Source organism: Sarcophilus harrisii, chromosome 1 (assembly GCF_902635505.1).
Source record: "Sarcophilus harrisii chromosome 1, mSarHar1.11, whole genome shotgun sequence".
NCBI lineage: Eukaryota > Metazoa > Chordata > Mammalia > Dasyuromorphia > Dasyuridae > Sarcophilus > Sarcophilus harrisii.
The window spans coordinates 672861794-672874711 of NC_045426.1; positions in this window are offsets into that span (position 1 = coordinate 672861794).

Consider the following 12918-nt stretch of genomic DNA (forward strand, 5'->3'; position numbering starts at 1 on the left):
CTTCCCAAAAAACCCTTAAAATTACATGAATTCCAGGATACAAGCTGGAATAAACAAAATAATCTGTAACTAAAAGCAGTGCTTCCTATGTAGAAAAAAATAAAAGACAAAAATGCAAACAAAACTTTTTTCCAGAATGAGAAGGCAAAATCCACTTCTGAAATGGAAACTGACCATAAGGGGAAAATTTGCTGGAGACTTTTTAAAGTCAAATACACTCACTTGTGAAGGGCTATTTTCTTTATTTCATCTTCATCTTTTAAAGATTTCTATAGCATAAGAAATCAAGAAGATAGCTAGCCACAAGATTCACCATTTAAAAAAATTTGTCTGGGGGAAAAAAATTCTCCATCTAATTTCTCATTGGAAAAAAAAATTTCTTAGCATACAAGCTTTAAACCAGGTGCTTTGTAGAAAACAATTTCTATTTAAACTCATTTCAGGCCAACAAAAGTATATTTAAAAAAAAAAACAAATCCTAAAACAATGGGCCTTATAGAATTGAAGGCTGGAGCTTTTAGTGGCCATCCAAGGTAATGTGGGTAAAAAGAGCTATATTCAACTAGCCCATTCAGAAAACAAGGGGCTGCTCTCCTGGCCAAAAACAAAGAGGGGAAAAAGGGAGAAACGTCCAAGTCTTTTAAGAAAAACTATATAACACCCCACAATTTATTGCAAAAATAAGTACCAGAAATTCTATCCATATAGACAGAGCTGCCACATGAAATAAGGCTTCTTAATGTGGTTTGCATGGAAACCAGAAGAGATACATCTCTAGAGCCTCTTCCTTCCACTTTCCTTCAAATGAGATTTTAATTTCTGCCTAGAGGGGAAATAGGAGATTGGGGCCAGTCTGATCTCCTCAGAGACAGGAGGTACCAGGCTAGAATTATATATATATATTTTTTTTTCTTATAGAGGATATCATTTTTAGACTCAAGTTAAAATCTTGATCTCTGTTCCTTCATGGAATATTCCAAATTGTGCATCCAAGACTTGACTCTGTTCCCATCAAATATTGTATTCTTCAAACAAATCCATTTTTCCAAATTGATAGCAAAACAAAAGTCCAAGAATGTATAAATATGAGAATGTATACTAGAAATACAAGAGAGGAATTCTCCCATTGAAAATGAACTCAGCTAAACCAAGAACATGATACTTAATAGTAGAACCCCTAACTTAATTTCAATTCTGCAGCGTCTATTCTTTTTTCTGGTGCTAAGAAATTCAGGAAATTTTGAGCATAAAAATCCAAGTTATCCCTGCCCTCAATGAACTATGTTAGTAAATGATAGTCAGCAATTGCTGTGGCTGAAAAGTATTTCATTCTATAAGCACTCCAGTAATGATTCTTTCCAAAGTTAGCTTTCCAGGCTTTGGAGGCCAAACAAATAGAATTTTTCTGAGCCCCTTCATAAATCACTTTTGTCTTTATAGGATCTATCAGGACTTTGGGTTGATCTGTTATCAAGAACATCCCAAGAGATCATAAGCATATTATTTGGTGGGTGAATATAACCATTCTATTCATACTTAAAAATTGTACAAAGTGCTTTCCTTTCAACCAATGTGTGAAGGAAAGGATGATGGTAAGTTGTTTCAGAGTTATGAAAATTACAAGTACCCACATGCGACACAAACACATATGACACATGGTTTAAGGAAATACCTGTACGATGGTATTTACATGAAACATTGGCTAATAAATAGTGTTACCTAAGTAACACTAAAATTTGAATGAATCTTCACGTTTGAACTGACCACTAGAAGGCACTGCATTGGAATATTCTCTTCCAGTTTGTCATTGGCTATTAAAAAAAAAAAAAAGACTAAACATTCCTTAGTAGAGATTTCAGTAATTAGAATTGTTAAGTCTTTCAAAACTGTTCATCTTTACAATATTGAATTTACCATATACAGTAAAAATATTCTTCTGATTCTGATCATTTCACTCCATCATTTCATATAAGTCCCCCTAGATTTCTCTGAATCCATCCTTTTTTGTCATTTTTATGGAATAATATTACATATCATAATTTGTTCAACTAATTGACAGTCATCTCCTTTGTCTCCAATTCTTTAGTCTCCAATTCCAACAAAAAATACTGATGATTCATACACATACCTAGATTTATATCTATCTAAACTTAGGGGGTCTTTTCCTTTCTTTTATAGTCTTAGGTATTTTTTACATACTTATGATTCTGACAGATAAAAAGTTTGCAGAGTTTAGTGACTTTTGGAACATGGTCTCAGTTTGCTTTACAAAATAGTAGGATAAAGGACCCAGCAAGGGGTGTAGTGCAGGCACTGAGAGCCTTTGATTTGTTGCTGCTACTTTGATATGGCCCCTTTTTTGTTGCCAGGGTGAGGGATTGGAAGTTGTACTGTTTAGTAGACATTTGTGAGCCTGACCTGCAGCCAGAAGGTCAGCTGAAGGTGAACTGTTGTGAGCCAAGAAACTAGTACAGACCTATGCCATTTTAAGTTAACAGCCCCATCTACCAAGGCTATTTTAAATCAAAACATTATGGTTCAAATGATGAAGTATTTTGAGTTGAAATTAAGCATTTCCATCCCAGACCCCAGGTGGATTGGCTTCAAACCCATATGTGACATCATTGAGCAAGAGAATATAAGAATTGCTCCATAGATTGGAATATGAGGCTTCCAAGACCTCCCTGAATCCACTTGAAGGCTGTTTTATTCTGGGGAATCAATGAAAACATTTGCAGTAAATAATTATCTGATTCCTCAAGCTCTAAATGGTTGATCCATTGTAACAATTGTGGAACCCTTCCTAAGACAGCTGTTAAGATTACATTTGTACTGTGGAAAGAATTTAGAAAAACTTTATCTTTTCCAATTTTTGTAAAAAATAGTTTGTATAATATTGGAATTAATTGTACTTTGAATTTTGTAATTCACTTATAAATCCATCTGTTCCTGGGTTTTTTCCATCTTTGAGAGTTAATTTATGGCCTACCTAATTTATAGCTTGCTCAATTTATTTTTCTAAAATTGGTTTATTTAAATTATCTATTTCTTTCATTAATGAGTCTTTATTTTTATAAGTATGTAGCCATCTCCACTAAGATTTTATTTCCTTTATTTCATCTCCATCTTTTATGGATTTCCATTTTTTGTTTTTGAAGAGAGGAAAAGTGATATCAGTTATAGTTCTGTACACAAGTCTATTGTGCAGCAGCAATTACTGCCATTCTCCTAAAAGTAATGTTAAATGCCTTCTTTGGAATTGATCTTCAGTTCATTAGGTTTTGCTTAGCTAGGATCACTTCTTAGAGACTATATCTCATATTTGTTCTCACTGTTATTGTTCGGTCATTTTTTTCAGTTGAGTCCAACTCTTTGTGACTCCATTTGGGGTTTCCTTAGCAAAGATACTGGAGTGATTTGCCATTTTCTTCTCTTGCTCATTTTATAGATGAGAATTGAGGCAAAAAGGGTAAAGTAATTTGCCCAGGGTCACACAGTTAGTAAGTGTCTGAGCCCTTATTTGAACTTAGGAAAATAAGTCTTCCTAACTCTGAGCCTGGCATTCTACCCACTGCATCACCTACCTGCTTTTTTATCCAATAGATGCCCATTCATTCAATGGCAACTGAAGCAATGAGGATAGGTTCAAAGAAACAGTAGAAATGTTATGTCTTATATACACTGAGAGCAGAAATGTTATTGTTCTAAAGGCAACCAAGCCTAAAAAACAGGATAACTCATTAATACCTGGAGCCTTAGCTCCAGGTGAGAGGGAATTTCAGATGCTCAGTAGCATTTCAGTTTGATTATGGCTCAGGCCCCTAGTTATGACAGATTAATTCACCTGCTTTTTGGAGTACTAGAGCATCAGCATTCACATTAATCTCCCCTGACCAATAGTGTACACCGTACTCGTAGCTGAATTATTATCCACAGCAGGCAGCATCCAACTTGACACTGGGCAATAGTCAATAAACTAACCTCTTATTTTGTGCCAGGCACTGTGAATTTAAATGAACAGGAATACAAATAAGGAAAAGAAAGAGTCCCTCTCCTAAAGGAGCTTATATTTTAATGGTAGAAGATCAGCTAGAAAGGAGTGGGAGAGAAAAAAGTACCTAAGGAAGAACATGGTGGTGAAGTATGGAAAGTAAGGATAACCAGAAGGGGAATCTGGCCTGAAAGTATATCCAAAGTTGAGTCTTCTGGAAGGAACTCATTAAGTGGAAAGGGGGCCAGCATAGTGAAAGAAAGAGAAGGCACTTTGAGAAGTTCCAGCATGAAAAAGCAGTTGAGTCATGTTAAGAAAATCTCATCTAAGACTACTTTCAGTTTCTGGTATTGCATTTCCTGGAAGTCTTTCTTTCTTCATAGAGTCCTCTTACTAATCCCTGTGGGTACATATCTTTGGTGGATTCATAGGGTGGGTTCATTTCTTAAGTCCATTTCCTGTCCAAGATAATTGTTGATAAGTCATTCAAAGTTTGCTCACAGGGATCAGTCTAATAGTCTAAAAGGCTTGAGTTTGAATCTTTTCTCAGACACTTACTAGCCTTGTGATCTTGGCAAGTTCTCTCATCTGTGAAATGGGAGTAATAATAGCGCCTCCCTTCCAAGGTTGTTGTGAAGATCAAATTTTATATATATATATATATATATATATATATACACACATACACACACACACACATATATATATATATATATATAATATATACTTAGCACAATGCCTAATGTATAATAGATCAGTGCTTATTTCCCTCCCCCTTCCCTCCCAAGTCAGTGCTTTTATTTTTCCTGAGTTAGTGCCCACTTAGTGATCCATCCTTGACAGAAGCTCTGCCCAGATGGCTCTTGTCAAATGATAGCTTCTTCTATCTAATCCAACATTTTCATGAGTTTTTCCTCATACTCTTTGGCATTTTTTTCAATTTTAAACATCAAATTGACATGCTTTTCTTTTCATTACATCTATCACTTGCCAGGGACTCTCCCATCCCCACAACCCAATAGAATCCTCCATTAAACAAATAAGGGTCATCAAACAAAGTAAATGAACAAAATGGCCAGGTCTACAAACATATACCTCGCTCTGCTGAGAGGTGAGAAAGTTGTATTTCCACAGTGGGTAAGATCATCCAGGTATAACACCACTTTTATGTAGTTCCATGTCTGCAGTCACCAATAAAATGTAGCAGGTGCCAAGTGGGAAGGGGATATGGGAGAGGGGGAGAGATGATTTGAATCATATGCTTAAACTGGTAAGTATCCAACTGAGCAGATGAAAAGTATCTTCTATCTTTTTTCCTATAAAGAATCCAATGGTGTCTGCTGTGTTGATTTAATATACAGAACTTCTGGCTGCCTAGCAGACATTTGAATTCATGACACAGAAATTAAAATCTGAGATACTAGGATATATTCATATTAGTTCATTTGATCATTATGCTGAGCCTGAGTCTGTGAAGGAAATAGTCAGGATTACTGCTCTCGTTTTACAGATGCCTTTGATCTGTTTAGAATATTTCTCCTTCTCTAAGCATATACAATCTATCCATCAAATCCATTTCTTCCAAAAAGCCTGTCCTGATTAATTCAGGCCACAGCTAATTTTGAATTCCATATAATTCCAGATTACATAATTTTGGATTTAATGATATATCATTCTGTATTCTTTAATAATTGTTCCATGTGCTAGTCTCCTCTTTTGGCCCGATCATCCTTTTCTCTATTTCATTCACAGAGTAATGGGGTTGAATGTGGGCCCTAAAAGTTATCATTGTTTTTTTGTTGTTTCTTAATGGAATAAAGGAATAAAGAATACCATAGAAACATGCTCTTTCTAATGAACAGATCTGACGATGTTACTCTCCTACTCAAAACCTTCAGGAGTTCCCTATCTCTTCAGCCTGGTGTTGCAAGACCTCTGTAACATTGCTCTAATCTCCTTGTAACTAGGGGCTCAACAGAAGTGCTTTTCCTCTTTTCTGCTAAACCTACATCTGACTCATCACTGAGAGTCTTGATACATCAAAGCAATGGAGTTTCCCCTTATGACTAGTGAGCAGTCATTAATTTTGTTTTAATTGGTTCAAGGGACCATTAAAAAATCAGTGCCTCTACCCTTCTTCTCTTCTCTTCCTTTGACCCTCAAGATAGTATTACATAATTACTGAACTTCCCAGAGTCAAGGTGATCTTATTCTTTTACTTTGGTTACCATGAAAGAAAAAATCAGAGCCTATACCCTATCAAGGTAAATATAATCCTAATTGTTTTTTCCCTGATTTTAGATGAATGAATAATCCATCTAAAGATGGACATGTTGGATTTTAGTAGTCACCTTATTAATTAGAGAGGTCTAGAGATTCCAGGTCTGTTGGTCAGAGCTGTCCAAAAACAGAGTGAGCAATCCTTAACTCTAGTCATCATTGGAAATGGCCATTGGCTGGAGGATAAACTCAATCCTTGGACAAACTTGTCAAAAGATAGCTGCCTTGAGGGGAAAAGAAGAATTGAGGTAAAATGCAGAATGCCTCTTCAGTCACTACTAAAATAATTTATGTCCTTGGAACTTGGCTGCTTTTATTCTCACTCTACCCCCCCCTTCTCCAGTAGCCCAAGGAGGGTTAAGAAGTTGATTTCCTCTGCCATTGACTCACACCCCCATTGGTATGCTACCGTCCTTTTTCAGGGGCTCAGTGACTAGCACCCCCCTATTAATATCAAATTAGCTTTTTTCTTCTGGATTATTTACTTCAATGTGTATTCAAGAACAAAAATTTTCCTCAACACCTGAGAAGGCTAATTCTCCCCCTATACTATTTCAGTCTTGGAGAGAAAAAGGAGCTTTGGTTCACAATTTAGCTCAGTTTCTAATAGCATTTGCCAAGTTCAATCCAAACCCCAGCTGGGCTGACTTACCTAAACTTTTGCTCTTCAGGTCATTGCTTTCATTGTGTGCCTATATTCCTTGACTCTTGAATCCCCATCACACAAGCTCTAGGCTAGACTGGAAACTCCAGTTCCTATAACAGGAATGGAAAAGAATGAATGAAACAGTCAAAACTCAGATCTATTTTTTGGATCTACATAAGTAGGAAGGAAGTAGGTGGTCCTTAGAAGCTTCCCTTTTATTGCATAGTATGAGTAAGAAGTCTTTCACCTTCAGATATAAATGTAGGGGGGAAAAACCAAAACCATTCAAAAAAGCAGTTTCATAAATGCAAACTAGCTAGTTATGATGTTATTAAGGAATCTGTCTTCTCTGGACCTATGTTTTCAGACCAAACTGGATTCAATTCTAAAGAGTCCAGTCACCTAGAAGGGAAGGGATGAAATCCAGCTATACAACTGAAGGAAAAAGGATGCTACTCTCAATAACAAGATTTGTTGTTTAATTTTTCAGTCGTGTCTGACTCTTCATGGTCCCATTTGGTTTAGGGGATCATTTGGGATTTTCTTAGGAAGGATACTGGAACAGTTTGCCATTTTCTTTTCCAGGTCACTTTATGGATGAAAAAATTGAGGCAAATAGGGTAAAGTGACTTGCGCAGGATCACACAGATGGTAAGAGTCTAAGACTAGATTTGAACTCAGGAAAATTAATCTTCCTGACTCCAGGCCTGGCACTCTGGGCACTATGGCATAGGTACATAGATGGAAATCCAATATAAATATATCCATGTGGATACATTGACATAGATACAAAGGGAGACACTGTCAGGGAAAAGGAGAATGAGAGAAATCTCTTCCTCCTTCCATAACAGGTGAAGTCAGGAGTGAATTATTCATTGATTGCTGGATTCTGCCTCTGTAGTTTCCAACTCTTAAATTAAATCTTTTAAAAATTACCTAGAGGTATGGTCCATAATTATCTATCCAAAATATTGCCTCTTTCTGAATCAGCATTTTTAATATCTAACAAAGAAATTACTTGATTTAAAAATCTTATTACTATATTAAAACCTCGTAATTTGTGATTATATTCTGTGACTACATTAGCCAAGTTGGGGAAGAATCAAAGCCCATACTCTTACATAATTAATCACACATTACCTTTAAAATCTCTATTTTGTTAACATGTGATTCTGTGTAGAAGATTCTCATGTTTCACCTTTTAATTTCTTCTCTGATTTTACTTTGCCATTTATTTATTTATTTTTTTTTTGGTAATTTGAGTTCCCCTTTCTCTTTTTTATTAGGTTAAGTGAAGATTTTGATTTTGTCAGTCTATTTAAAAAACAAGCTTTTAGCTTTATTGATTATTCTGATAATCAATAAGATTTTCTTTTTGTGTTTGTTTTGATTTTTGCACATTTGCTCATTTTTTTAGATTCTAATTGTAAGTTCAGTTAATTGTGTCATTTTCTATTTTGTTAATGCATATTTTTCAGAGGCATGATTTTCTTCCTCTGTGGACTGCTTTAATTACTTTCTAGAAATTTTGTTGTATAATAATTTTGCTGTTTCTAGGATCCTATGAGTTTTTTTTTCTTTGACCTTATTTGAGAGCCATTACTAAGTCTCCATTTAAATTTCTATCTTTTGCTTATGTTCCTTGTACTAATTATAATTTTACTTCATTATGGCTATAAAGTTTATATTTGGCATTTCTAATATTCTCCATTTATTTATATTAATTCTCTGTGCCCTCACACAGTCTATTTTGTACTTGTATTGTGCTGAACAATATGCATATTCTTTAATGTTCCCATTCAGAAGATAATACAAGTTTTTCCAAATTTAATTAATCCATTTTTTTCAGTTCTGCATTTTCCTTTTGATTTTTCTGTATGATATATTCTCAAAAATAGTCTCATTATTATTTATTATACTAGTATAATATTGTCTTTTTGCAAGTTAGTTAACTTTACCTTTATGAATTTAGAGACTATGACATTTAGTACTCATACATTTAGTAGTGATGTCATTATATTGATTATAGCACCTTTAATAATAATGTAGTTTCCCTATTTATCTCTCTTAACACTGATTTTTTTTCTAACAGCATAACTTTATCTTGCTTTTGTAAAACCTATTTTTATGAAAATGAATAACATTCTTCCACTCTTTCCATTAGAACAATTCATATTTAAGATTAAATGGAGATAATAGCATTAATTAGCAGTTTACTTCCATTTATTTCTTTTTCTATTAATTTAATAGCATTAAATCAATACTCTGTCACTAAGATTAATTTTACTTATATTAATTGATACTTTATTTCCATTACCTTTACCCACTCCTATTTACCTATTTATCCTGAGTTAATTACTGACTACAGCATTTAATCACAGATGATCCTGGATGCTACCCAGTTCTCAAATCCCCATTATAGTTGAATTTAAATTGTTCATTTCTCACAATTTGTTTTTATATACCTTTTTATTTACTTCAATTCTTCTTTGGTTTTGCCATTCACCTAAGCTTGTGATTCAAAACTTTGACTTCTTTCCTAATTCTAATTCTCTCTCCACCAGTCTCTATATTTAACTAGCACTCATTTGTGGTATCCCTTTAAAGAAGTTTTCCTTTTCTCTCCTCCTAATTTCCCTCCCCTTCTAATTTATTCTGAATTCTATTCTTCAGTTCATGACTACATCTTACACTTTATTTATTCTCTAAGCCTTATTCATGATAGTAGAATTTCTAGAGTGCTGTATTCAAATGCTACCCTCTATCTTATTTTTGTGTTGTTCCATTGATCTTGCACAGTCCTTTTTTTTCCTTTGATTCATGCTTAAAACTAATAGTTCATGAAAAAAGCTTGGTCAAATGGAAGTAGTGTAGTAGTCACCATGAGATTATTCATTAATGACACCTTTCTTTTCTCCTGAAGAAGCAAGTTTCCCCAACCTTGTAATACCTTTGCTTGTCCTTCCCCTTCCTTGTTTTTACCTTATTATTCCGCAGCCCAAATTCTTATTGAGAGACTAAAGATATAACTATCAATTCTCTGCTCCACTAAGCACTGTGCAGAAGTATATCTCCAGCTCCTACTTCCCACCCCCATTTGCTCAACTCTTTCCTCTGTCATCCCTCCAGTAAAAGATATTGATTCACATATAGAAAATCATGGGATTTATTCCAAAATTAATTCAGCTCTTTCTCCTTTTTTTCTGATTCTTTAAGTTTCTCTTAATTGAATATTTATCTTTATTGATATACCTGTCATGTTCAGGCATTGTACAAGGCACTGGAAATAGAAAGACAAAAATAAAATATTCCATGCCTTCAAGGAACTTATAATACTACTGAGAGAAAAAATATATAGATCCCATCCAGAAAAGACAGTACTGCTTCAGGATAGCCTCCTAGGGAGACCAGCAATGGTCAAAGACCTGCTGAGTCTACAAGGTTTTGAGAAAGTACTTGAGAATGGCAATCAGAGATGTCGACCAGTGTAGTATAACAGCATCCAGACCAAGACTGTTCCAAGCAGTGGGGCTCTGAAGCGATTAATTCTATAAGCGGAGATATAGAGGGCCTTGAATATCCAGGGGTCCAAACATCACACATTCATGAAGAATGAATGCTAGGCAGTAAAAGACAGCTCAAGTATCCAGGTGGCCGAGTGCAATGCATTGGGAAAACAAAGCATGAGAGGAACCAGGTCCTGACACAGTCCCAGTTCAGAAACTAAAACAGGAAAAATAAAAGAATTTTAAAAACTGCAACCAGTCTAAAATATTTCTTTCAAATTTAACTTCTTAGTGCCTATAAGCAGAGAACTAAAAGAAAAAAAAATTTTTCCCACAAGAACTACAGGAATATTTAGGTGAAAAGAAGCAAGAGGGGGGAAATGAAATGGAAGCACCTGAAGAAATAACTGGGAGTAAAATAAATAGTTTAGAAGAGAAATTGGTAAACCTTCCCCAAGAAGAGGAGTCCCATGAAACCTGAATAGATTGTGCAAAAATCAATACTCTATGAGATAGCAAGAAATAATAGCACAAAATCAAAGGATTAAAAAAATAGAAGAAAATGTGAGATATGATATATTTTTTAAAAACTGCTCCAGTAAATGGATTTTAGAGATATTATGTGGGAATAATTCATCTCCCTGAAAACCATGATTTTTTAAAAAAATGTTTGGAATCTATTTCAAGAAATCATAAGTTGCAACTGGACAATTCTGTTCAAAGCAGAGGGCAAAATATAGATTGTAATGATTACTTCCAGAAATGAACACCAAAAGGAAAAGTTCCAAGAATGTCATACATAATCCAGAGCTCATTCAGGGGAAAATGCTCTATTTAGAAAGAGTTATTCAAGTAATAAGATCTAATGTCAAGATCATTTAAGATCTGGGGCTTCTACTGAAAATGAGAGGAGATCTTAGAATACAAGATTCCAAAAGTCAAATAATGTAGGCTTACAATTTAAAAAAACTTACCCTATAGATCTGGGTGTATTTTTTTTAATCTTTATTTTCCCCAGTTATATGTAAAATAACTTTTTTTGGTTATACATATACATTCTTTTTTTTTACATTTTCCTTATGAATTGTGTGTTGAGAGAGAAAAAATGAGAATGAAAAGAAAAACTACAAAAGAAAAAAAAAACAGAAGAAAAAGAAAAAAGTTAACATAGCATGTATTGATTTACATTCAGTAACCGTAGGTCTTTCTCTGGATAGGAATGGTGTTTTCTATCCAGAGTTTATTGGAATTGTCTTAGATCACCGAACCACTGAGAAAAATGAAGTCTGTCTTAGTTGATTATCACACAATCCTGCTGTTGTTGTATACAATGCATTCCTGGTTCTGCTTGTTTAGCTCAGCATCAGTTCATGCAAATCTTTCCATATCTTTCTAAAATTAGCTTGTTCATTTTTTATACAGTAATAATATTCCATTGCCATCATATAACAAAACTTATTTAGCTAGTCCCCAGTTGATGGGAAACTACTCATTTTCCAATTTTTTTTGCCATCACAAAAAGAGCTGCTACAAACATTTTTGCACGTGTAGGTCATTTTCCCTCTTTTAAGATTTCTTTGGGATACAGACCCAATAATGTTTTTGCTGAATCAAAAGGTATGCATAGTTTTATAGCCCTTTGGGCATAATTCTAAATTGCCCTCCAGAATGGTTAGATCATTTCACAACTCTACCAACAATGCATTAGTGTCCCAGTTTCCCACATCCCCTCCAACATTTATCAATATTCCTGTCATCTTAGTCAATCTAAGAGGTGTGAGGTGATACCTCAGAGTTGTTTTAATTTGCATTTCTCTAATCCATGGTAATTTAGAGCATTTTTCATATGACTATAAATGGCTTTAATTTTATCATCTGAAAAATTTTCTGTTCATATATTTTGACCATTTATCAATTGGGGAATGACTTGTAGTCTTATAAATTTGACACAATCGAGCGTATATTCTTGTGGAGAGAAATGGACTTTTAATGAAATAGAATCTTTTCAAGTATTCCTGATGACAAGACAAGAGCTGAGTAGCAATTTTGAAATACAAGTGCAAAATCCAGAGAAGTCAAGAAAGATAAATTTATTTGAGCCATTGGAAGAAGTTATGGGATAACCATTGTAATAAAGATATAAAAAGTATCACTTTAGTGTCTTCTAGGGGCATTGAAGGCATTAAATAATGAAAACAGAGGTCCTGAAGATGGGATATGGGAATTGATTCTGTTTGGATGATTGAAAAAAGGGAAGCATAAGGAGAAATACACTAGCATACAAAGAAAGGAGTAGAACTTACTACTTCTCATAACTGGAATGTATGACAACAGAATGCAAACGTGGGGGAAAGGATGGGAAAGAGGGCATCAGATGAACCTCAGTTTACCTGAAAAGGATAAGAAATTGAATGCACAATTCCAACTCAACAGGGAAACAAATAGGGATAGAGATAGATTGAGAGAAAATATACATCTAAGCAGGAAACAGTCAC